The sequence below is a fragment of the Cervus canadensis genome, chromosome 17 (assembly GCF_019320065.1).
Source record: "Cervus canadensis isolate Bull #8, Minnesota chromosome 17, ASM1932006v1, whole genome shotgun sequence".
Lineage (NCBI taxonomy): Eukaryota > Metazoa > Chordata > Mammalia > Artiodactyla > Cervidae > Cervus > Cervus canadensis.
This window is the reverse complement of record NC_057402.1, coordinates 48779198-48804908: the sequence shown is the minus strand read 5'-3', so window position 1 is coordinate 48804908 and position 25711 is coordinate 48779198. Positions and strand designations below refer to the sequence as shown.

Sequence of the window (25711 nt, the reverse complement as noted above, 5' to 3'; positions counted from 1 at the left end):
ACTGGCAGGCATACTTTCTTTAACACTGAGCCACCTGGGAAGTCCAATAATATTATAGAATAATATATAATATATATACACACATACTATACATCTACACATACATATATATGTTATATATGAGTTTGTCTTATCCTTTTTATTTGTGGGAGCCTGTTATTTATTCTGCATGCAAATTCTTTGTTGACTACATGCTTTGGAATTATGTTCTCTCAGTCTATGGTTGATCTTTTAATTTTATATACGCTATCTTATATCCGTTCAAGAAAAATCAAGGTCATCAAATGTATTATTCTTTCCATTTATGTTATTTATAATCTATATCTTAAGATTTTTTTTCTCCTCATCAAAAGGATGTATTCCTTTCCTTTAAAAATACTACATATAGCAATTTCTCTTAGAGAAGAATTCCAAATAATTTATGTAGACACTCCTCACTCAAAGAAATGGGGCTTAATTCCCCAGCTTGTATGCTGTGTTTATCAGCTTACTTCCAAAGACTGTGGCAGGGGGAAAATGCACCATTTTAGTGGAGAATCCTGGCAAACATGGTCTCAGCCAGGTGATCAGGGCTAGCAAGTTCAAGGATACCAGGTGATAAGTACATGTTCTCGAAATGCTGTGATGAGAACAACACTCATCTCTGCGGTCTTGCTCCCCAAAACTCATGGCTCCAACCAGTGAACCTAAATTGAGAGACATTCTGAATAAAGGCTGGCCAGTGTTCCTCAAAACTGTCAAGGTAATCGGGGACAAGGGAAGTCTGAGAAACTCATAGATCAGATGAAGTTAAAGAAACATGATGAAGGTGGAAGTGTCAGTCACTCAGTCGTGTCTGACTCTCTGTGACCCCATGGACTGTAGCCCACCAGGCTCCTCTGTCCATGAGATTCTAGGCAAGAATATTGGAGTGGGTTGCCATTCCCTTCTCCAGGGGATCTTCCTAACCCAGGACTGAACTCAGGTCTCCTGCATTGCAGGCAGATTCTTTACCTACTGAGCCACGAGGGATAATAGGGTTGATAATTAAATGCAATACAGTATTCTGGATGCAGTTCTGAAACAGAAAACAGACATTTGAGGAAAAACTGGTGAAATCAGAATGAAGTATTGAGTTTAGTTAAGAGTAATATGCTGAAGTTGGCTTCTTAGTTGTGACAAATGTATCATGGTGATTTGAAGTGGATGATTACAATAAAGAAAACTCAGTGAACTACGTAAGAGAATTCTCTGCATTCTTGTTGCAACATTTCTGTATATCTGAAAGTATTTCAAGATAAAACCTTACCTAAAAAAACTTCTACTTTTAAATTTCAACCGGAATTCATAATTTATTGTGTGCCTGGTATGAGATACCAATATTTTTTCCTCATGTGATTTTATTGAATAAATTCTCCCTTTCATACTGATTTGCAATGAATGACATGCCAAAAGTATACACATAGCTACATATCTCTGTCTGTCTATCTGTATATCTGCATACATATACATATATGTTTTCTGAGTGCTAAAAAAAAACACTATTATACTTTTGGCCTATTTGTTTCCCCTGTCTTAATTAGTTTAACCTTATAATAAGTCTTTTTGTATATTAGAGCAAGTCTCCTCAATCTTTCTTGGTGATTCTTTGCTTTTCATTCTCTCATATAAATTGTAGATTAAGCTTATCAAGTAAGCGCTGTCAAAAATCCTGCTGGGAATTTTATTGGGAGTGTATTTAATCTATAAACTTGCGGGATCTTCAACATCTTCATTTGTTGGTTCTTCCTATTTATGAACAAGATATATGCTCCATTTACTCATTCCTTTTTATACTCTTAATACTGTCTTCTATTTTCCAGAAGAATTGCTTAACTTTTGCCTTTTATTTTGTTTCATTTTGTTGTTGCCATTGTAAATGTGATTTGTTTTCAATTAAAGTTTCTAATGGTGTTTGGGGAATATATTAATCTGTGTTTATTGATCTTTTATTAGTAACATTGCTGAACTCTCTAATTCATTCTAGCTTTATAAATACCTTTTGATATTCTATGTAGGATGATCATATCATTCACAAAAGGGAGGTCATATATCTTTCCACTATTCTTATATTTCCTTTGTTGTCTTATTGAATTGGGTAGAATCTCTAGAACATTGTTGAGTAGAATCAGGATAACAAATATCCTATTGTTATTTGTTATTTTTTTTACAAGGTTCATAATTTTGGATTGTAGTTGATTTTGTGTAGGAAGGGTTTTGTTTTGTTTTGTTTTGTTTTAATCTCTTTCTCTTTTGTGCTCAGTCACCACTGTCTAATGTTTTTGCTGTTGCTATTTTTGTCTCCACCAAGGCTCTTAGAACTTCAGCTCCAAACGCATCCTACAATGATGGCCTGGGAAATACCATTTTAAATAATAAATAATAAAGGGTAATACCATTTTAAAATAAAAAAACATGCTGAAAACGAAAAGGTCTACTTCAAATTTTCAACCTGAATGTATAACTTCTATTGTGACTGGTATGAGGTAATAATATACCTTTATTTTTCCTCATGTTGAATAGTTGCTCCCTTCCATACTGATTTTACAGTGGGATGTAGCAGAACAGTCTAAGCGTCTGCCTACAATGTGGGAGACCCGGGTTCAGTCCCTGGGTTGGGAAGATCCCCTGGAGAAGGAAACGGCAACCCACTCCAGTACTCTTGCCTGGAAAATCCTACGGACAGAGGAGCCTGGTAGGCTACCGTCCATAGCATCGCAAAGAGTCGGACACGACTGAGCGATTTCACTTTCACTTTTCACTTTTTGATTTCACTTTTTGATTCCCCAACAATCTGGAGTACACATGGCTATGGCAGAACCCTCAAGAGCTAAGTTCCTGTCCTTACTTTTTGCCTCCAACAAAAGTAAAAATATTTTTTGCCTCCTTTTTGGAGCCCAGCCTGAGAATGAAGGTAGCCCTGCTCATCAACCTTCTATTTCTGTACTATTTATGATCCATCAGGTTATTTATCTTACTTTTAGGCCCAGCTATGTGTTCTCATATTTTTCAGTTTCTGGAGTAGAAACTGAGCTAAAAAGCTCACTGCACCATCCTGACCAGAGCCTGAGTTCTTTCTTTCTATATCAGAGAAAAATGTATTTTCTTTCTTTTCCTTTTTTTAAACTGGTGTCTTCAATCCTATCTCCAACTTCCTTCTTAAATTATTTCCTCTCTCTCCAGCATCTTCCATAAATCCTGTTCTAGTCTCCTTTCTGCAGAAATCTGCCTATGGTCATCTCTATCTTTTGGTATGTGCTCATGTACCAAATCCCAGTGTACCCACATTCCCAGACTCTCATCTAGTAAATGATGCATCAATGTCCTCCACTTTACATACCATTGATTATCATCCCATTTCCTTAGTTCCTTCCTGTATGCATGCTAAGCCACTTCAGTTGTGTCCAACTCTTTGTGACTCTATGGACTGTAGCCCGCCAGGTTCCTCTGTCCATGGGATTCTTCAGGCAAGAATACTAGAGTGGGTTGCCATAGCTTCCTCCAGGGAATCTTCCCGATCCATGGATCAAACTCACCAGGGAAGCCCTTGGGTACCAACATTATTTTTCATGATTCAATTCCAATTGCAATTCCACAATCTCACAGATTATTAATAATTAAATTCCTGTTATCCAAGTTCTACTCCCTTCACAGAAACAGACCTCTTGAAGTTCACCAATGGTTAGTCCTTAGCTAGATTTTCTCCATTGCTCTTCACCTTGACCATCCCACATCCCCCATGACACTTAGGACACCATGCCATCTTTCTGTCCCTCTTCTTTCAGTTGGATTCTTTTCCTTCTCCTGTACCTATGGTAGCTTCTCAAGGATCAGTCCTCCCACCCCTGACTACTCAAAGTGTGGCTCTCCGACCAGCAGAGGCAGCTTCACCTGAGAGCGTGCTAGAAATGAGGACTCTCAAGCTCTTACTTCAGACCTAGTAATTCAAAATCTGTATTCCTCACATTAATTTTTATTGGAGTACAGTTGTGGAGTATAGTCTACGATTTTGCATTAGTTTCTGCTATATAGCAAAATGAATCAGCAATACATGCATCTTCTCTTTCCCATTTAGGTTCACTGCAGACCATTGAGTAGAGTTCCCTGTGCTACAGAGTAGGTTTTCATTAGTTACCCATTTTATACATAGTAGTGTATGTATGTCAATCCCAATCTCCCAATTCATCCCATCCCCCTCCCCAGTATTTTAACAAAATTCTCAGGCAGTTAAAGTGTAGGAATACTGTTCTAAACATCTTCTCTCTCTTTCTCTCTCCATGTCCTTGTAAAATCCATTATTAATGTATAAACCCAGAGGTGTGACTTCTAACACTTTAACTCTAGCCACAAACTTTCATGTAAATTTCATTCTCATAATGCCAGTTGGTCACTTGGCATTTCCGTTACTGTGCATCATAACCACAAACCCATCATTTTTATAACCTCTATCCCAAATAGGTCTTCCTAGGTGGGCTAGTGGTAAAGAACCCGCCTGCCAATGCAGGAACATAAGAGACTTGGGTTTGATCCCTGGGTCTGGAAGATCCCCTGGAGGATGGCATGGCAACCCACTCCTGTATTCTTGCCTGGACAATCCCACGGACAGAGGAGCCTGGTGGGCTACAGTCCATGGAGTCGCAAAGAGTTGGACTCGACTGAAGTGACTTAGCCCACACACACGTGTTCCAAACAATCTCCCTTCCTAACAGACTGATTCTTTAAAATCACTACCACGCTTACCATTACGTAGTAATGACTGGATGACTGGAGTCATCCTCATTTCTTGCCTATATCATCTTAATTCCCTGTATCTCATTAGACATCAAGTTTTAATATTTATTTTGCAGGATCTCATTTACACATCCTTTTACTAGATTCCCCACTTCAGCAAAGCATGGAAGAAAGACCTGGAGACAGACTGAACGGCTATCAAATTCCTGTTCTACTACCTATCACCTGGGTGTGACCTTAAGACCTTAAGTAAATTATCTAAATTCTCAGAGCCTCAATTTCCCTTTCTGTAAACTGTAAATATCATTATCTATCTTGCAGGCACTGTTGTGATTTAAAAAAAAAAAAGGATCAGGTCAGAGTCTGACACATGAAACGCATTAGATGATTAACAAGTGTTAGTTTAGGCTTCCTCAATCCCCATTTCCATTTTAAGGCCACTGTTTTGGAGCTTCTTAATACAGATTAATCTATCTAACATGTCATTGTCAAATTCTGTGGCTAAAACCTCATATTCACCAACCCACCACCCTGCTCAGGGCCAACAGTGACTGAAGGTGCCTTTGCATGAATCCCAAGTGGCTTAGGCAGCCTTACTGGTCTTGCCACACCCTATTTCCAGCCAAATATTCTGGTCTTGTCACCCACTCTTCCCCTATTCATAGTCTCTGGATTAGATAAACTCTAAGTTGACAATATCTTACAGATCTTAGCTTTGGTCCTTACTGCCATGGTACTGTGATATCCTGAATGTTTATCTTCTAACTTATTTCCCCATCTAATTCCAATTAATTCTTCAATAACCAGTTCAAATCTCAGTGTCTGTGTAAGTTATTTGGCAGTTAATGATAACTTTCTGTTTTTTTGGCCATGCCCCACAGCATGCAGGATCTTAAGTCCCTGGCCCAAGGGATCAAGTCCTTGCTTCTAGCAGTGGAAGCATGGAGCACTAACCACTGGACCCCCAGGGAATTCCTAACTGTGAGTTTCTGTGTGATATTTCTTCTTCTGTTTCCTGGAACTATTTTAAATACGAACACCACAGTGGAACTATTCATGGATATATTTTTTCACTTCTCAGTAAGATCATTTTTTAAAACCCAACAATTAATATTTATAAGCATTTACATATGCCAAGGCAACTAGCAAAGTACTATGCATGGACTTCCTCATCTAACCTATACGGTATCTCTATGAGGGGAGAACTATTATGATCTCTAGTCTGTGGATGAGGAAGAATGAAGATTCTCAGTAACTTATGCCAAGTTGTCCTGTGAATAAGATGCAGCACCATCTTGAATCTAGGCTTTCTCATTCCAGCTCTTGTGCTATATTGAATTGTGCTATATTAACCCTTCTGCTATACTGAAACCAAGGAAGGAAGCACTTACAACAACTATCCCTATTTCTTACCTGATAGACCCGCATTTCAGATAATATAAAACTTACTTTTTAGAACCGTGTGATATAACTCATGTGTGTATGTGTGAATCTGTATAACAATATGCCACATTATTTTGAAGTTCTACTATAGTATCTTGGCATTTACAAAGCATTTCTTTTCCCAAAACTTTAAATGATTATGTTAACCTTAAAATAACTCTGTGAGGTAAGGAAAGAAAAAGAATTATCTTAACATCAATGCCTCCTTCCCCTGACTTGCTCATGTGCCTCTTTTAGAACCCAAGTCCTCAAATCTATCTGCTACCCCCAGATGCCTGACTTTCCTCAGGGTCATGGCCATTTTGTTTAGGCTTCAATAAGCAAAAGGCAAAAGCCTGAGGCTAGCAGGAAATATAATCAATAAAGTCCAAATCTCTGACTGTGTTATCAATTTTAAGCAGATTATCTTAGAGCAGAGTATGGTTAATAGGATCAGGTAACTAGCACATTCTAAATTTATAGTCCTAACAATTAAAAGATATAAACCCATGAGTTGCTCTTCTGACTTGAAATTCCTATGATTGGTGATGATGATGAAGGTATTGAAAATAATGATAAAAGAAAAGATGGAAAGAAGATGGGACAGGTCCCACCATGCATCTGAATAGAGTGATGGTTCTTAACCTTTCTTGTGGCTTGCTCTTTTCCATTTAAGGGAAGCATCATACACACACAGACACACAATGAAAAAGACTCATTTATTTTGGACAGTGGAAGTGTCATGGTCTAGCCAAGGATCCATATTGAGAATAGTAGACAGATACCATACAGGTCACAAAGCATCACCACTCTGCAACGACAGACACCAGCAAATGCAGACTCAAATCCCTGCTTTCACTGTGCCCCAAATCTCCAAATTGCTGACACCTGTTGAGGGCCTCCTGTGCGCATGGGCACTATGTCTAGAGTTGGGAACAGAAATACCAAGATGTTGTTCAGTCGCTAAGTCGTGTCCAACTCTTTGTGACCCCATTGACTGCAGCACACCAGGCTTCCCTATCCTTCACGATCTCCCAGAGTTTGCTCAAATTCATGTTCATTGAGTTGGTGATGCCATCCAGCCATCTCATCTTTTGCCACCCACTTCTCCTCCTGCCCTCAATCTTTCCCAGCATCATGGTCTAATCCAATGAGTCAGTTCTTCACATCAGTGGCCAAAGTATTGGAGCTTCAACTTCAGCATCAGTCCCTCCAATGAATATTCAGGGTTGATTTCCTTTAGGATAGATTGGTTTGATCTCCTTGCAGCTCAAGTGACTCTCAAGAGGTTTCTCTACCACCACAATTCAAAAGCATCAATTTTTGGGTGCTCAGCCTTCTTTATGAGTAAAACGCAATTAGTACCCTGAAAGTGAAGTCGCTCAGTTGTGTCCGACTCTTTGCGACCCCATGGACTGTAGCCTACCAGGATCCTCAGTCCATGGGACTTTCCAGGCAAGAATACTAGAGTGGGTTGCCATTTCTAGAGAAGCCTAAAATCCAGTGCCAAGAATGTGAAGACTACACTTTCCTAAGCTTACCTAGCAATTATTTTTGCAAACACCTGAGCATCAATCTTCCACAAACAAAAAAAGAAAAGGAAGTTTAAAGTCAATTAGGACCCTAAACTAAATGATTACAATGTAGAATCCACTCTAGTAAGTGTCAAGAGAGAAGTACCCACCCAGAGCTGTGGGAGTTTAGTGGGGCTGTGATTCCACACGAGAGGAAGAGAGGAGGTAGGAAAGCTGGTCTCTAGGCAAAAATATGGAGGGGAGGGCATCGCAAATGGTGAGGGCAGCTTGAGAGAAGTATAGCAAATGGGGTATTGTTATGGGTTGATTTGCACTCCCACAAAAGATAACTCCACCACTTCAGAAGGTGACCTTATTTGGAAACAGTACCTTTGCAGATATTCAAGTTGAGATCATTAATACTGTCAATCAATTATACTTCAGTAAAAACAAAAGATGACATTCCTAGGGTAGGCCCTAATCTAATACATCTGTGTTCTTATAACAGGGGAAATTTGGACACACATACACACACTCAGAATGCCATGTGAACATAAAGACAGTGACTCAGGTGATGCGTCTACAAGGAATGCCCAAGACATTCAACAAAAATCCAGAAGCTAGGAAATACACACACAGCAGATTTGGTCCTAGTGCCTTTGGAGGGAGCACGGCCCAGGCAACATGTTGCTCTCAGATTCCGGGCCTCCAGAATTGTGAGACTATAAATTTCTACTGTTCTAAGTCACCATGTTTGTCAGACTTTGTTAACCACAGCCCTAGAAACTTGGATTTTCCCAGAAAAGCAGAGTATAATTTAGCTGGAGCACAAAGCAGGAGTAAGGGCAAAATAGGGACCCAGCTCAGCAGGGTAAGAAAACGGTGTTGGGCACTATTTGCGGGTAATCTGATAAAAATGTGACCCCCCCCCCCCCAAAATCAAGGGACAATAGTGAGGCTACACTGTGGAAAGAATTTAGCAATTGATGGACTGAGAGCTGGAGACAGACAGATAGATAAATGAAGAGTGAAGATGGATCAACAGAACGGCAGAGGTGGCGACATGGATAAGAGATTTAGATTAAATGACATATCAGTGAATGACAGTGACCTTTCTACTTAAAGTTAAAAATAAATTTATTTATTTATTTATTTTTTGCCAGGTGGCATGTAGGATCTTAGTTCCCCAACCAGGGATTGAACCCGTGCCCCCTATAGTGGGAGTGTAGAGTCTTAATCACTAGACCATTGGGGAAGTCTCCAAAATCAATTTCTAAATGGTGAATTCTATTTTCCACTTTCAAAACAATGCCACATAGGTTTGGGAGAACGTAAATTGTATAACCACAGGAGCTACACAACTGGGAAAACAGCCCCCAGGAGCTCAGGGAGCCCGCACTCAGGCAGACACACTTGGTCCACACTTAGCAACTCTAGGCAACAGCTATGGGGGACCTCCACCTTCAGGGACCGTGCCCCTGGTTAGGTCCCTAGGACCTTTGCTGAAATAGCCAGGAATAACAGAAAGGACTTCATGCCTTAAAAGCAGATCCAGAAGAGCTTTAGGGAGCTAACTAGTGTGGGAGATGAACTTCAAGGCAGATTGCATTTGCTGTTAGGCTGGAAGAACAGAGAAGTTTTCTAAGACGGGAAGGAAAAGTTATTCCAAGCAGAAAGAATCAGTTGAGTGATGGTCTTAGTGGGGACGTATAAGATACATCTGAGAAGGGCAAGGAGTTACTATTGGGAAATAAATGGAGATTGTGTGTGCATGCTTAAGTCACTTCAGTTGTGACCGACTTTGCAGCCCTATGGACTGTAGCCCACCAGGCTCCTCTGTCTGTGGATTTCCCAGGAAAGAATACTGGAGTGGGTTGCCATGCCTTCCTCCAGGGAATCTTCTTGACCCAGGAGTCAAACCCACATCCTCTTATATCTCCTGCATTGGTAGGTGGGTTCTTTACCACTACCACCACCTGGGAAGCCCAAATGGAGATTAACTTGGGCCAATGATGAAAGAAGTTCAGGAGTTTGAGTGATAGATGAGTTTGGAAAAATGTGAGAGAGGGGATGACTGAAGAGGTAGGGCAGGGGCCTGCAAGCTTTTTCTGTCTAAGACCAGATAGTAAATATTTCTGGCCTTCCAGGACATAGAGTTTTTGTTGCAAGTACTCAACTCTGCCATCGCCATGTGAAAGCAGCCACGGACAGTATGTAATGAATGAGCATGGCTGTGTTCCCATAAACTTTATTTATGGACACTGAAATTTGAATTGCATATCATTTTCACACGTTGGGAAAGACGATAGTTCTTTTGATATTTTCCAACCATTTAAAAATAAAGACTTTCTTAGCTCCTGAGCTGTCAAAAAGAACAGGTGACGGTCTGGACCACACGCGCACATCACAATAGGGAAGACCCATGGGTGAAAGGGTGACTGAAGCAGCCAAACAGTGGTCAGTCAGGGCTGGGATAACCAGAGAAGAATCAAGGAGATGGATGCCAGAGAAATGCAGAGGTATCTTATGCAAATCAGATATTTTGTGACTCGTTATATGCAGGAGATAGGAGAGGAGGTGGGGGGTCTATGCAGCCCCGGGGTCCTTCAGTATGGTGGATGATGGCACCATCAGCAACACTGCAGAGCCCTTGAAAAGAAGCAGGCGTGGGAGAGCTGGTGATGCTTTCAGAACAAACCTGGAAGAGCATCCTGCAGTCCTTAAAGTGTGGCCACACTTGGAATAGGAATTAGAAACCTTTTTAAGCTCTTGACTTCATTTCATCCGACCCAAAGCAAGACTCTTGCCCTTAAATGAGGCCCTCAAGAAATGCAGTACTGGGACTTCCCTGGTGGTCCAGTGGCTAAGACTCTGTGCTCCCACTGCAGGGGGCCCAGGTTCCATCCCTGGTCAGGGAACCAGATCCTACATGCCACAATGATGGCTGAAGATCCCAAGTACCACCACTGAAGACCCAGGGCAGCGAAGCTCATGATAAAAAAGCCCCACCTGCCAATGCAGGAGAAGCAAGGGACGTGGATTCTATTCCTCATTCCCCAAGCACACCAGTTAGCTTAGGAGGCAGGAGATATGACTTCTAGACTCTAGACTCTCACTATCATCAATGAATTCAATGCTTTAGGGGCCCTGTTTCCTCTTCTAATGAGAATGAGACTATCTTGCTTGTTTGGAGGAGCAGAGAGAAAGATGTAATTGGCCAAATGGTTTAACATGGCAACGTGGTGAAGGGAAAAAGCGAAACTTAAGTTTCAGCTCTTGTTCTACCATCAACCAGGTGTGCATCACACGTGAGTGATGCCACCCCCGAGCTCAGGCTTCCCTCTGTATATAGAGATAATTATACTTCCCTTGAAGGCCTGAGGGTTACAGATATGCATATGAAATGCACAGGGCAGTGACTGACCACAAGCAGCATGAATTAGATCCTAATTCCAAATGTGATGCAGAGGTAGTGTGCAATGACACAACCATACATGCCCTAGGAATAGAGACAAGGGAATGAAATGGCAAGACATTGGCCTCGAATTCCATTATATTCGGTTGACCAGAAAGTTTGTTGGAGTTTTTACATAAGATGTTATGGAAAATCGTAACACTTTATGGAAAAAATATAACATTTTAATGAAAAATCCCTACCCAGTAGAATCTCCTAATACTACAAATCCTTGAAAATTCCCAGGAAATGAACCAAGGAATGAATGTGAATACAGTTGTATTTTTATCCTATTGGGTGGCCCTTCTCAGTTTTGTTATTCCACCTAATTGGCAGGCTCTGGAAGATTATCCACTGGCAAATATACATCCAGACAGACACAGAGACTTGAGGGGCCCATGGTGTGTGTGTGTGTGTGTGTGTGTGTCTGTATGAATGCATTTTGTCAGCTCCAAAACCACCACCCTTTCATATGGTCACAACAGACCATGTCACGCTGTATGTAACCACGAGGGATCCCAGTCGTAAAGGATCCACCTGTCAATGCAGGAGACACCAGAGATGCAGGCTCAATCCCTATGTTGGGAAGATCCCCTAGAGCAGAAAATGCCAACCCACTCCAGTATTCTTGCCTGGAGAATCCCATGGACAGAGGAGCCTGGTGGGCTACAGTTCATGGGGTCACAAAGAGTCAGACACGATTGAGCACACACACACCCAAGGATCCCAGAGCATTTAAATGTGTGAACTGGTATCAGGCTGCATTTTTACCCACTGTAAAGACCTTACTCCTCTCCAAGTATCAAACGTGATCAACTCTGACCATCATCTTAACATCTAGTACTTTTGATAGATATATTTTTTAATACCTAAGGGAAAGATACAAAGTTTGGGTATTTTTCCTACATAAGACACCTGGGGTCATGCTTTCTCCAGAGATATGCCCTAAGCACTTAAATAAAACTTGTATCCCCTTTTGGATCCTTGTGAAGACCCCAAAGTTCATGTCATCCATGCAATTTGTGCAAGTGACCATAGAATGAGAAGGAGATAATCAGACGGCCTGACTCTAGTGGAGAGGGAAGGTATGTAACCTCTGTAGGCTTCAGTTTTTCCATCTGTAAAATGGAACTAAAACTTTTATACCTTATCTCTCACCAAGCCCTTATGAACTTTAAATAAGATAATGTCAGAGTCTTCCTTGAAAGAGTGTAGGATTTCTTATCCTCTGCCTTGTTGACATTTGGGGCCAAATAATTCTTGATGCTGGGCATTGTAGGATGCCCACATGTGTACTGTAGGATGTTTGGTATCTTTCTAGTCATTAGATGCCAGTAGAACGCTCCACCCCATCAGGACAACCAAAAATGTCTCCAGACATTCTCAAAGGTCCCATGGGCGGCAGAGTCAGCCAGTCTGGAAACCACTGTTAGGGTACATTCTACACCAGTAGAGAGTTACACCACACCCTGTACTTTAGGAACTGGAGAAATCAGGACCCTTAATGCCAACTAAAATCCTGTCTTCAGCCATAACATATCCTGATGCTCCCCAAAGCCTTGAACCATTAACAGGGCTGTGAAGGTCATGGCTGCCTGCTGTGATGCATGTGCCATGGCTGTGGGCAAGGTGGTCAAGGACATCTGCTGCATGGGCTGCGGGGCAGAGGCCACCGCAGGAGCAGATGGGCAGTGGAGGTGCATGCCATGGCCGTGGGAGCCAGGCCCGCAAACAACCCACATCGCGGTGTTAGGCGTGAACTTTGTACAACTATATGAGTTCATGTTCTGATGCATTTGTTTTAATCCATAAACTCACTGATAATCACCCTTTATTATGACCATATTAAGGAGCTTAATCACTTTTAATTAGAGTCTTTCCAAGATGACCAGAAACAGAAACTAGAGAACCTTCCACAGCCATTACATCAAGCAAGAGCAGTACAGATTCCATCGGGGCAATCTCCTGCGCGGCAATCATGCTAATTAAAGGCCCCCAGAAGAGTCAAGATAAAAATGTCAAATGAGATTTGTTCTGGATTTTGATGATTTACAGCCTCACATGATCAAGTTCCAATAAGCCTGGGGAGAAAAGCCTTAGTGGGAGGAGGGGGTGGGATGGCCATGAAAGCTGACCTGCAAGGTCCCAGATGAGATGTTCTGGGACAAAGACGGAAATTCCATCAGCCCTCAGCAATGGAGTTCCCCAAAGGCTCCCATTTTCCAGGCAAGGCTGGGTCTTCCCAGGGTAAGACCAGGCTCCTGTGGGTGCTTCTAAAAACGTCTCTCCTGCCACCCACCCAGTTTGTGAAGTGGGTTTGAGGATGAAGCCACTGACTTGCATCAAGGGATATTTTAACCAACATTCCTAAGAGGTGCGCCATGGGATCTATTTTCAGGTTGCTGGTGAGCATAACTCTGCATCCCACACTCTGCTCTTTATGTGGTGCTAGGGGAGACACGTCTGTTAAACCACAACATTTGAGAAAGCTATTCTTCCGCTGAACAGCAGCCTATAACCTAAAATATTTACCTCTGTGCTTTGGCCACTGGGATGCCTGGAGCCAAATCCATAAGCTCCCTCTATCATCAGGCACTTAATAGTCTAATCTTGCCACTAGTTTTATTTTCTTATACTTATTTCCCCTATTTTCAGATAGTATCATTCTCTTCATGGATACCATTGCATTGCCCATGTATATTTTTGCAAACCACCTCTAACACTGTTTGCAGTGAGACAGGATGTCACTGAATAAGTAATGCATAGACACCGCCCCTTCTCCCATGTAAATTTCATTTCCCATGGATTGAGCTATATAAATATGTCCCTGGGAAGGATACAGGGGTCTTATATAAAGCTGCTGTGGGTACGAGTTTGATGAGTAGCTGAAGTGGGAGAGTTCCCCTCCAAGAATATATCTTTGACACTTTGGATTGGCTCATGGAACTCAGATGAGGAAGAGGCATTGGGACAGGCAAAAGAGACTTACTGGAGACTACAAATGACTCAGAGAGAGAGAGAGGCTTTTACATTGTATTATGATATGATTCAATAGAACCAGACACTTTTCTACCATACTCTGTGAGAACCTACTCAAAAATATTGAATGAAATGCTAATTTTTTCCTTTTGGTTGTGCCAGGTCTTTGTTGGGGCATGCGGGATCCTTTTGTTGTGGTATGTGAGCAGCATGTGGGATCTAGTTCTCTGACTAGGAATCGAACCCAGCCCCCTGAAATGAGAGCACAAAGTCTTAGTCAGTGGACCATCAGGGAAGTCCCGAAATACTGATTTTTACCAGCTCCCTGATCCACAGACTTGGAGATTCTAAATACGCAGAGCTCAAACTTCTTGACGTTATGATTATGATGGTCCTATTCAAGTTATGGGGATATAGGCTTTCTGCTGCCGCAGTGGGGTAACAGCGGAGCCCTGAGTGGAAGTCACGGGATTCAGGCACAGCTCAGGGCTAACAGGAGGGGGATACATACCAGTATAGTCATTGTTCAAATGCTGAAGTATGTCCACACCACTTGGTATCTAGCCTCTGCTTTGAGTGACCAGATCCTCAGCACCACTGAGCCAACCCTTGGCCCCTCCTCTGAGAATCTCTGCAATTCATCAGCGGCCCCACACAAGGTCCATGTAGGCATCTGTTCAAACTGGGCAGCGTCCATGTAGGTTTGAGTTTCTTTTTTCGGATTTTTTTTTTTTTTTGAGATCTAATATACAAAAAACTCAGGCTTCCCTGGTGGCTCAGTGGGTAAAGAATCTGCCTGCAACGCTGGAGACTTGGGTTCAATCCCTCAGTCGAGAAGATCCCCTGGAGAAGGAAACAGCACCCTACTTCAGTACTCTTGCCTAAGAAATCCCATGGGCAGAGGAGACTGGCGGGCAACAGTCCATGGGGTAGTAAGAGTCAGACACGACTTAGCAACTAAACCACCACCACCATACATAAAATTCACTTTTTAAAACTATATGTTTCAATAGGTTTTAGTATATTCAAAAGGCTGTACAATAATTGCCCTATAAAATTCCTGAACATTTTCATCATCTTCCCCCACAAAAAAAATCTCCCAAACCCCAGAAATACAATTCATACCCATTAGCATCCCTCTTCCACCTCATCCTCCATCGACCCCTAATCTACTTTCTGTTAATATGAATTTGCCTATATTCTGGATAAATCATATAAATGGGATCATAAAACATATGGTTTTTGGACTTCACTGGTGGTCCAGTGGTTAAGAATCCACCTGCCAATGCAGAGGACACAAGTTCTATTCCTGGTCGGGGAAGATTCCACATGCCGTGGGGCAACTAAGCCCATGCACACAACAACTGAAGCCTGATCACCTCGAAACATGCTCTGCAACAAGAGGAGCCACCACAACGAGAAGCCCCGTGAGCGGCAACTAGAGAGCGGCCCCCACTCGCCACGACTAGAGAAAAACCTGGGTGCAGTAACAAAGATCCAGAACAGCCAAAAACAAATAAATAAAATCAAACATATGACTTTTGTGTCTGGCTTCTTTCACTTACCATAAAGTTTTCAAGATTCATCCCTGTCATTATATGTTAGCACTTTGTTCCTTTTTATGGTTCAATAATATTCCACTGTACAGATATACTGTATTTTTAAAAATCCACTTTTCAGTTGATAGACATTGGTTCCACTTTTTAGCTATTATGAATAATCCTGTGATGAATGTTAATGTACAATTTTTTCATAGACATATTTCTTTTAACTCTCTTGAATATATGCCTAGAGGTGGAGTTAAAGGGTTACATGGTAGCTCTATGTTTTATGTTTTGAGGAAATGCCAAACTATTTTCCAGAGTGCCTGAATCATTTTACCTTCCACCAGCAATATATGAAGGTTCCAATTTCTCAACATCCTTATCTACACTTGCTATTGTACAACTTTTTGATTCTAGCCAGCCCAGTGGGTGTAAAGTGATATTTCAATATAGTTTTGCATTTCCTTAATGGCTAATACTATTGAGCTTTTTTCCCACTCTATTATCAGCCCTTTGTATATCTTCTTGGAAAAATGTCTATTCAAATCATTTTCCTATTTTTCAATGAAATTTCTTTTTATTGGGTTGCAAATGTTCTTTTCATATCCTGGATATAATTCTCTTATCAGAAATAATTTGCAAATATTTTCTTCCATTCTGTGATTTTCTTTTCAATTTCTCAGTGATATCCTTGGAAACACAAGAGGTTTCCATTTTGATGAAGTTCAGCATATATATTTCTTCTCATTGCTCATGCTTTAGTGTCTTATTTAAGAAACCACTGACTAATCCAAAGCTATAGAGGTTTGCACCTATGTTTTGTTCTAATAGATTAATAGTTTTAATCCTTATATTTAGGTTATGGATTCATTTTGAATTAGTTTTTGTATATGGCATGTGGTAGGAGGTTCAACATCATTTTTCTGCATGTGAATATTTAGTCATCTCAGCATCATTGTTGCAAAGACTATTCTATTCCCATTGAATTGCTTTGACAACTTTATTGAAAACAAATTGAACATAAATGTAAGGGTTGATTTCTGGACTCAATTCTATTTCATTGACTTGTATGTCTATCTTTATGTCAAGTACCACACTGTCTCAATTACTATAGCTTTGTAACAAGTTTTGAAATGGAAAATTTTAAGTCCTTCAACTTTGCCTTTTTCAAGATTGTTTGGCTATTCTGAGTCCCTTACACTTCCATATACATTTTAGGATCAATATGTTAATTTCTGCAAAAAAAAAATGGCAACCTGAACTTTTCATAGAAATCATATTGAATGAACAACTTGGAGAGTATCTTAGCAATATTGTCTTCCAATCTCAAAACTGCAATAGTTGTTAAACAAAAATAATATTTAAAAAAATGTTAAAGTATAAGTAGAGAATTCCCTGGAGGTCCAGTGGTTAGGATGCTTTCACTGGCAAGGACAGGTTCAATTCCTGGTCAGAGAACTAAGACCCCACAACCCCAAAAAGGCACACTCCCAAAAAACCATATAAATAGTTATATATTGATGTAATAATGGCCCATGGGAAGTTGGGCTTCCCGGGTGACTCAGCTGGTAAAGAATCCACCTGCAATGCATGAGACCCCAGTTCAATTCCTGGATCAGGAAGCTCCCCTGGAGAAGGAATAGGCTGCCCACTCCAGTATTCTTGGGCTTCCCTGGTGGCTCAGATGGTAAAGAATCCGCCTGCAATGCAGAAAACCTGAGTTTGATCCTTGGGTTGGGAAGATCTCCTAGAGGAGTGCATGGCAACCCACTCCAGTATTCTTGCCTGGAGAATCCCATGGACAGAGGAGCCTGGAGGGCTACAGTCCACGGGGTCGCAAAGAGTCAGACACAACTGAGCGACTAAGCACAGTGCAGCACATGGGAAGTTATGAACTCCCCTTTATGAGAAGTATTTACAGAGAAAGTTGCTAATTTTGGCTCGGTACACAGATTTCCTTTCTATGAAGGATATCATTCCTTTCAAAGTAAAACTCTAAGAGCTGAGCTTTTTTTTTTTTTTTTTTTTAGTTTTCTCCACTCTTCAAGCTATAAAGTGTTCAGTATCATCCACAAGAACTATAAAATGTCAAAGGACAGGCATAAGTTCAGTCAAGGATGGATAATGGAAGACCTTGTTCAAGACATTTCCACTAGCAACCTGACTCTGCCCTCAAGGAAATGGTGAATCTGTTGATAGTATTTATGTGCCCTGACCCTCATACCTGTTGGCTAAAGCTGCCAGGAATTACATGGAGGATGCTGAAGCCCTACCGCAATCAGTATCCCTGTCTAAGATCCCCTGGAGAAGGAAATGGCAACGCATTCCAGTATTCTTGCCTGGGAAATCCCATGGACAGAGGAGCCTGGCAGGCTACTGGTCACCCGGGCGGGCTTCATGGGGTCGCCAAAATGATGGATACAACTTAGTGACTGAACAACAACAAACCACCAAACTAAGAACTGCCAGTTGAAGAATCAGTCGGATCTCTGCTTTAATCTTTAGATTTTTTTTAAATTGTGGAGTAGCAAAGCAAAGCAATAGACAGATAGGTGGACAGTTTCATTGTTAACCTCATACTGAAATGGAAACAAAATGAAAACCCAAGAAAAACCTGAGAGGCTATGCAAAAAGAACTTACTGGAAGCCCAGGGAAATCAAGACTCTTATGAATCAAAATCCCCAGGTTCTCAAGAACCAACAAAAAATGAAAACAAAGATGACTAAATCTCAGCCTATCACAAAAACTGGAACACATTTTAAAATACAAATAAACAGTAAACCGCTCAAATAAAGAGAAGAGAGGGAGGAAGCCTAGGGAGCTTGATAAGTAAGCCCAAAACAGATATTAACTGAGTCCTCAAGAATACAAATAACTTTTGCAAAACACTTCAAGGTCAGAGAGAAGACTGCATCTACCAAGTGCATCCTGCCAGCATTTGGATCCTCAGCTCCACTCAATAATCACATAGCCAACCACAGGCCTAGGGTTGAGAAGGGGACAAAAGAGCTAAGATCAATGAATTACCTGACTGATGCTTTCCTGAGACAATCAAATGCTAGCTGCTGTCTTGTCTTTTGAAGCAGACAGGTATGCAGTTCAAGCAGAATGCTCTGGATCTAACCGACTCGTGGAGATAAGTTGGAAGGTCTAGAAGCAGCCACCTCTGAGCTTTGAAGCAACTCTATGGACTTGTAGACCTATTGACAATATCATTCACATGATTCATGGAAACTGTAGGCCAGTGTGTTTCAGAGCATTCTTGGAGAAAACCGTCACTGGCAGGTTTGTAGGGTTTACTATACACCAGGTGCTATTCTCAGCACCTGCCAGGCTTTAGTTCCTTTACAACACAGAGCTCCAAGATCCAGGTACCATGTTGGTCTAATGTCTGATGAGAAAATCGAAGCACAGAGAGAGGTTAAGTTACTTTCCCAGTGTTACACAGCTCCCAGGAGGCAGAGCTGAGATTGCAACATAGGTGAGATTCCTCCAGCATCCACACACCTAAGTATAACAATACTCTGCTCCTCCAAGAAGCAAGAGGGCCACGTAACACATTTTCAACCAGGGAATCACTTATTGCTTGAGCCAATATAACATATGGGGGAATAAACACTTTCTTAAGGAAAAGTTAAACCTGATGAGAATCCTCAAGGGAGTAAATAGGCATAAGGGTGTGGAGAACCAACTGCTATGATATGTTTGGATTTTTTTTTTTTTTGCACTAAGATTATCCACCCAATGGCTATTTTTAAAATGGAAATCTCCATGGTAATTGAGGAGATACGCCGTCATGGATGGGAAACTGGTCAGAGTCTCTTGGAAATCCTTCCTCGATCCAGAGGAGAATCTCTTGCATCAGGGACACCTGAGAAAAGGGAGACAGGATAACGAGCATCTTCACTAGCATATCTGGCTTTCTTGGGGTACTTCCATTTGGTGTGCCCCTGACCTGACTCTGGGCTCTATCTTACCTGTCTTGTCCCTCAGCATCAGTACCATCATCCACCTGGTCTGATGCTCACACCTTATCCATCATAAGCTCCTTCACTCCTTACCTGCACTCTCCATCCTCAACGTACCTTCTGGTACCCTTGATCTCCAAGAGGGATTACACCAGAGCAACTCTGATTTTTAAATGACCCTCAGCTCTTCCAGGTAATATAATGCTAAAGCAAAAGTATGGGAAGATCTCAAGAGATTTTCTGAATGTGCCTTGGGCAACAGGAGGAAAGTAGCCCAGAAAATGGGCAGATAAACTTTCACATGGGCAAGAAAAGGGGAATGCTTCTCATAAGTGGATAATCTAAACTATGCAGTCTAGAAAAGAAACATAGGGCAGATTCAAAAGTATTCCTTGAGGATATGGTTTCAATATGTGCTACTTTAGCCGAAAATACCAACACAAAACAGTTATTAGAAGGATCACCACATGATTCCACAATCCCACTCCTGGGCATATATCCAGACAAAACTATAATTCAAAAAGATATATGTACCCTCTTTGTTCAGAGCAGTACTATTCATGGTAGTCAAGACATGGAAACAATGTAATTGTCAATGGACAGATGAGTGGATAAAGATGTGATACATATATGCAGTGGAATAGTACTCAGCCATAAAAAGGGAATGAAATAATGCCATTTGCAGCAACATGGATGTCACCAGAGACTATCATACTAAGTGAAGTAAGCCAGAAAGACAAAAGCAAATACATATGATATCACTTATATGTGGAACCTAAAATATGACACAAATGAACCTATCTATGAAACAGAAGGGGCTTCCCTGGTGGATTAACCTGTAAAGAATCCACCTGCCAACGCAGGAGATGTAAGGGATACAAGTTCGACCCCTGGGTCGGGAAGATCCTCTGGAGAAGGAAATGGCAACCCCCTCCAGCATTCTTGCCTGGAAAATTCTATGGACAGAAGAGCCTGGCGGGCTCCAGTCCATGGAGTCCCAGAGTCAGATACAACCAAGCACGCACGCATACTCATACCCATATGAAACAGAAACAGGTCACAGTCACGAAGAACAGATTTGTGGTTGCTGAGGGGGAGGAGAGTGGGAGAGGGGAGGATTGGGAGTTTGGGATCAGCAGGTACAAACCGGTATATATAGGATCGATAAACCATAAGATCCTAGTGTATAGCACAGGGAACTATATTCCATATCCTGTGATAAACCATAACGGAAAAGAATATGAAAAAGAATATATATGTATAATTGATACACTTTGCTGTACATCAGTAATTAACACAAAATTGTCATTCAATTATACTTCAATAAAAAGAAATTTGAGAAAACCCAGCTATTAGAAACACACTGTCCTACCCTTGTGCACATTCACGGAGCATTTCCATCAAGAAAAATGTGTGTGCGGCTGGCTGCCTTCCACAGGACAAGAAAACATGCAGAAGAATTTAGCAGGTGTTTAGAGAATATGAAAGGCCAAACTTAAAAGGATCTGTGTGACTCAGCCTTGGAATACAAACAGTTGAATTGGTAGAACCAGGGGAAGGACCGACTCAAGTGACTGGCGGTCTTGTGTGTGTACACGCTCAAGCACCCAGTCATGTCCCACTCTTTGCGACCCCAGGGACTGAAACCATCAGGCTCCTCTGTCCATGGGATTTTCTGCGCAAGGATACTGGAGTGGGTTGCCATTTCCTACTCCAGGGGATCTTCCCAACCCAGGGATTGAGCCCATGTTCCCTGCATCTCCTGCATCGGCAGACGGATTCTCTACCACTGTGTTACCTGGGAAGCCCAGGAGGTAGCAGGGTGGATGATAAAAACAAAATACTATTTTAATCACCCAAAAATATGTTTTTCCATACCTTTTATAATTATTCTAGGCTTGTTCCTTCTTATCCCTCACTGTCTCCATAAGAGTGTATCTCATGCAAGGGATTTAAATGGCACAAGGACGAAATCTCTACAGCTATTAATATCTTATACAGCTCAGGTGTCGTTCATTGCAAAGTGCTTTTCAGATTAGTGATGGAAATGTGACACGGCACATGCGGCTTCAGGTGGAAAAAGGGATGAACTGAAAAGCCCTGCCCCATGGCATCGGCGGATTCTGGGAGTTAAAGAAACAGTGCACATCTCCTTGACGCGAAAAATGGGCCAGGACACGGACTTCCCTGGTGGGCCTGTGCTTAAGATTCCACATTTTCAATGCAGGGGGTGGGGTTCAATCCCTGGTTGGGAAACTAAGTTCCCACCTGTCAAAAAATAAGTAAGTAAATAAATAGATGCAACTAGGGAAAAAAAAAAAAAAAGAAGAGTAATAGGTTCCCACTTTAAAAAATGGGCCAGGACAGCTGAGGCTTTAATATTATAGATTTCTAAGAAGCTGTCTATGAACACAGACACATGCACACACTCGAGGAGAAACACACAGAGACACACACCTGGATTTCTGCACACACACGCCCACACACTGACTCACATATGCACAGTCCAACATAGACAGTCTCCAAGCTGTGGATTCCAGAACACAGAATACTTGCCTTAGAGACATGAAGCTACGCCATGGGTAATTGTTACACTCCCTTCCTCTTGTGGGGCTTCCCAGGTGGTGTTAGTGGAAAGAACCTACGTGCCAATGCAGGAGACATAAGAGACTCGGGTTTGATCCCTGGGTCAGGAAGTTCCCCTGGAGGAGGGCAGGGCAACCCACTCCAGTATTCTTGCCTGGAGAATCCCATGGACAGAGGAGCCTGGCGGGCTATAGTCTATTGGGTTGCAAAGAGTCAGACACGACTGAAGTGACTTAGCAGGCATGCTTCCTCATGCATGGATAAGGGACAGAAACTCATCTCAGGAGAGACTTCTCAACTGAGAAACACGTGTGAAAACTGCCAAAAAGCACATGGAGCACTGAGGCCAGAGCCACAGGAGAAGGAATGGGAGGATACGTGAGGCTTGGTATGGAAAGAGGGAGACACGGAGCCTGGAAGGAGCCACGGGGAGTCCAGGGTGCTAGTTCATGCCCTGTGAGATGTGGATCCTGAGCATGAGACCTGGGGTTATATTCATCATGACTCTCTGACAGGAGTGTTATTACCCCCATTTTACAGACAAGGCTCAAGAAGTTGCAGCAGGATTATTGGAGATATGCAACTGATAGTTGGCAGAGCAGTGCTAAAACCCAGTGTCAAAGCCAGGGCTTGCTCTCAACACAGCATTGCTGGCTCAGTATCTCCAGGCAGAACAGTGAGGTTCAGGGAGTGGGTCCCCAGGAGGCTGATTCTTAGGCCAAGACAATGAAGCCTTTCTCACACCTAGAACGTCCTGCACATGGGCTGGACCACCGTGGAAAGAGGAGCTTTAGGTCACTTGAAGAAAGGTATTGAGATGGACGACCACCTGCAAGGGGTATGAAGGAGATGCAAGATTAGAAAGATCTCTCGAATCTCCTTCAGTCCTAAGATGTTCTTTGTTGAGAAACAAGCAAAGACCTGTACCAGGAAACCAATTTTTCCTGCCTTCAATGTGTCTCCAGATATGTGAAATTCTGTCATAAAAGATGTGCTCATTTGAATCAAGGCAAGGATGCGGCAGAGGAATCTGAAGATCTGACTTCTAATTTTTCCTCTCTTCTACACCTACATGGCAGCTGTGTTTCTTGGACAAGCCACCCAACCTCTCTATGCCTCAGTGATCCCATCTGTCAAATGGGTGGATGAGTGGGACACCTAAGGATCCTTTTGCCCTATGATGTTGCACTTCCACACTTCCTTGGCTGTGGAGGCAAATGGTCCTTCACAACCGGAGCGCTGCAGCATCACCGCAGGAGAGGATTTGCCCACAAATTATCTACTAGGCTGACTTGGCCACTTTTCTCTAGAGATGCTGAGAACCAAGGAAACCAAAAGATTTTCATACTCTAGAAAAAAAGAGGTTCCCATTCAGAAGGGAGGTGTACCCTGAAAGAAAGAAGCTGAAATTAATTTGGGTTGGGCCTCTCCAGGAGAGAAAATAGAGACAGAATGCTGAGACTAACTAAGAGGGAATATAATTCTGGAACCTGCAAGGGAAGAGAGTTGGTTCAGGGAGAAGTTCTGTGTGTAGGATGTTAGAAGGGACATTTTGGTGAAAAAGGAAGGTGGGACATCTGCTTCTGATGATGCCAAAGACACCAAGTCATAGAATCTCTTAGAACAAAAGTCTTAACCACTCAAGGCTTCTGTTTCTTGTCTGTAAAGCAAAAAGATTAGATGGAATCAATAGCTGCCAAATTCGCTTGAGTATCTCTGATTCTCTAAGAAGCTGGCCAGCCCACACTCAGACTACCAGCCAGAATCTTGGGATGGAATCCAGGACACAGTGGTTCCTAGAAGCTTCTGGATGATTCCAGTGAAGATACCTGAGAACATATATTTGGTATCCACGGAACTAGGTGACCTTTAAGAATTTCACGTTTTAAATTCTCTGCCTCCAGGAAGTGAGTATGTTTTCCCATCCTCATCCCAGTCTCCCAGCACTTTGACCATCTGATACAAATAGCTGACTCACTGGGAAAGACTCTGATGCTGGGAAAGACTGAGGGCAAGAGGAGAAGGGGGTGACAGAGGATGAGATGGTTGGATAGCATCACCAACTCAAAGGACATGAGTTTGAACAAACTCCGGGAGATACTGAAGGACAGGGAAGCCTGGCATGCTGCAGTTTATGGGGTCGCAAAGAGTTGGACACAACTTAGCAACTGAACAACCACAACCCCAATCTCCTGGCACTCAAGGTTCCTGGTGGCAGTAGAAGGACAATGAGGAGGAGCCAGGGCTCTGCCCCCAGCAATTCTTCATATGAAACAGATGCTCCAACCTTCTTGATCCACGCTCCATTATTCATAAAGTCATATCAATTACCGAAATATTATCTTGACCACGAGCGGGAAATGGAATAAATAAGATCCACCTCCATGAAGACTGTCTCCTTTTGCTCTCCGTGCTGGAAGGTTCCCTTTCCATTAGCAGCAGCTCAGATATCCCCGACTTTGCAGACCAGCCCCCTTCTAGGGCCCAGGAAAGAAACAAAGCAGGACTGAAGTGGAAGGCTATCAACACTCACTGCAAGGGAGACAGACTCCTGGTGCTCTTCCTGTCTGCTTCATGGGGCCCTCTGGTCGAGAGAGAGAGGGGTCGGTCTAGTGGGAAGAGAGCTGTCATTGTCCATAAATTTTTAAGACTTTATAGCTAAGAGGATTGGGAGAGACCTCGGCCCCTGTGGCATATTCAAGGAGTTTAATTCTTTCTCTGTGTCATTAAAAATATGATGATAATTAGGGTGATGATGATGACGCTGATGATGGCAATATTAGCTAACATTCAATTTATGGAGCTATGACTGTGTGCCAAGCTCTTTGCAGACATGTCTTTTAAACCCTTATTTTTAAAATTATTATAAATGGACACACAGTTCAGACCCAGTAATTTCAATCAAAATTACTTCTCCAGTGGAAACGTTGTGTGTGTGGACATGTGTGTGTGTGTGTTTGCTCAGTTACACAGTTGTATCTGACTCTTTGCAACCCCATGGACTATAGCCCACCAGGCTCCTCTGTCCATGGGATTTTCCAGCAAGAATACTGGAGTCGGTTGCCATTTCCTTCCTGAGGTGATCTTCCTCGTGCAGGGATCAAACCTGCATCTCTGGGTCTCTTGCATTGGCAGGAGAATTCTTTCCCACTGAGCCACCTGTGAATCCCACGGACATGTGTATATACATTCACCAAAACATACGCTTTAGCACTTTAATATCTACATTCAGCATTATTTTGGAGAGCAAAAAAATAGAAAAAAAAAGTCAACCAACAGTAAAATGTATAAATGAACTGTGATATAGTCACATGATGGAATACAACAGAGCAGTGAGAATAAACTAACTCCAAGAATATATATTGTGTGATTCCACTTATATAAAGTTTCAAAGCAAGCAAAACTAATGTACAGTGTGACAGAAGGCAGACAATTATTTACCTTTGGGAGGAGGAGGTGCTGATTAGAAGGAACATAAGACAGTTCATGGGGTG

At 42.1% G+C, this 25711-nt stretch overlaps 1 protein-coding gene and 1 long non-coding RNA gene across 9 annotated transcripts in view; one reads left to right on the top strand and one right to left on the bottom strand.

The window, feature by feature from the left end:
• The window catches only part of NTRK3 (neurotrophic receptor tyrosine kinase 3), a 418664-nt gene that overhangs the window by 112320 nt on the left and 280633 nt on the right, over positions 1-25711 (bottom strand). The gene's annotated exons all lie outside the window — the stretch shown is intronic.
• LOC122455322 lies at positions 6721-24305 on the top strand. The gene is made up of 4 exons (XR_006273638.1): positions 6721-6731; positions 14025-14029; positions 23816-23822; positions 24162-24305. It is a non-coding gene; the product is annotated as an uncharacterized LOC122455322 (long non-coding RNA).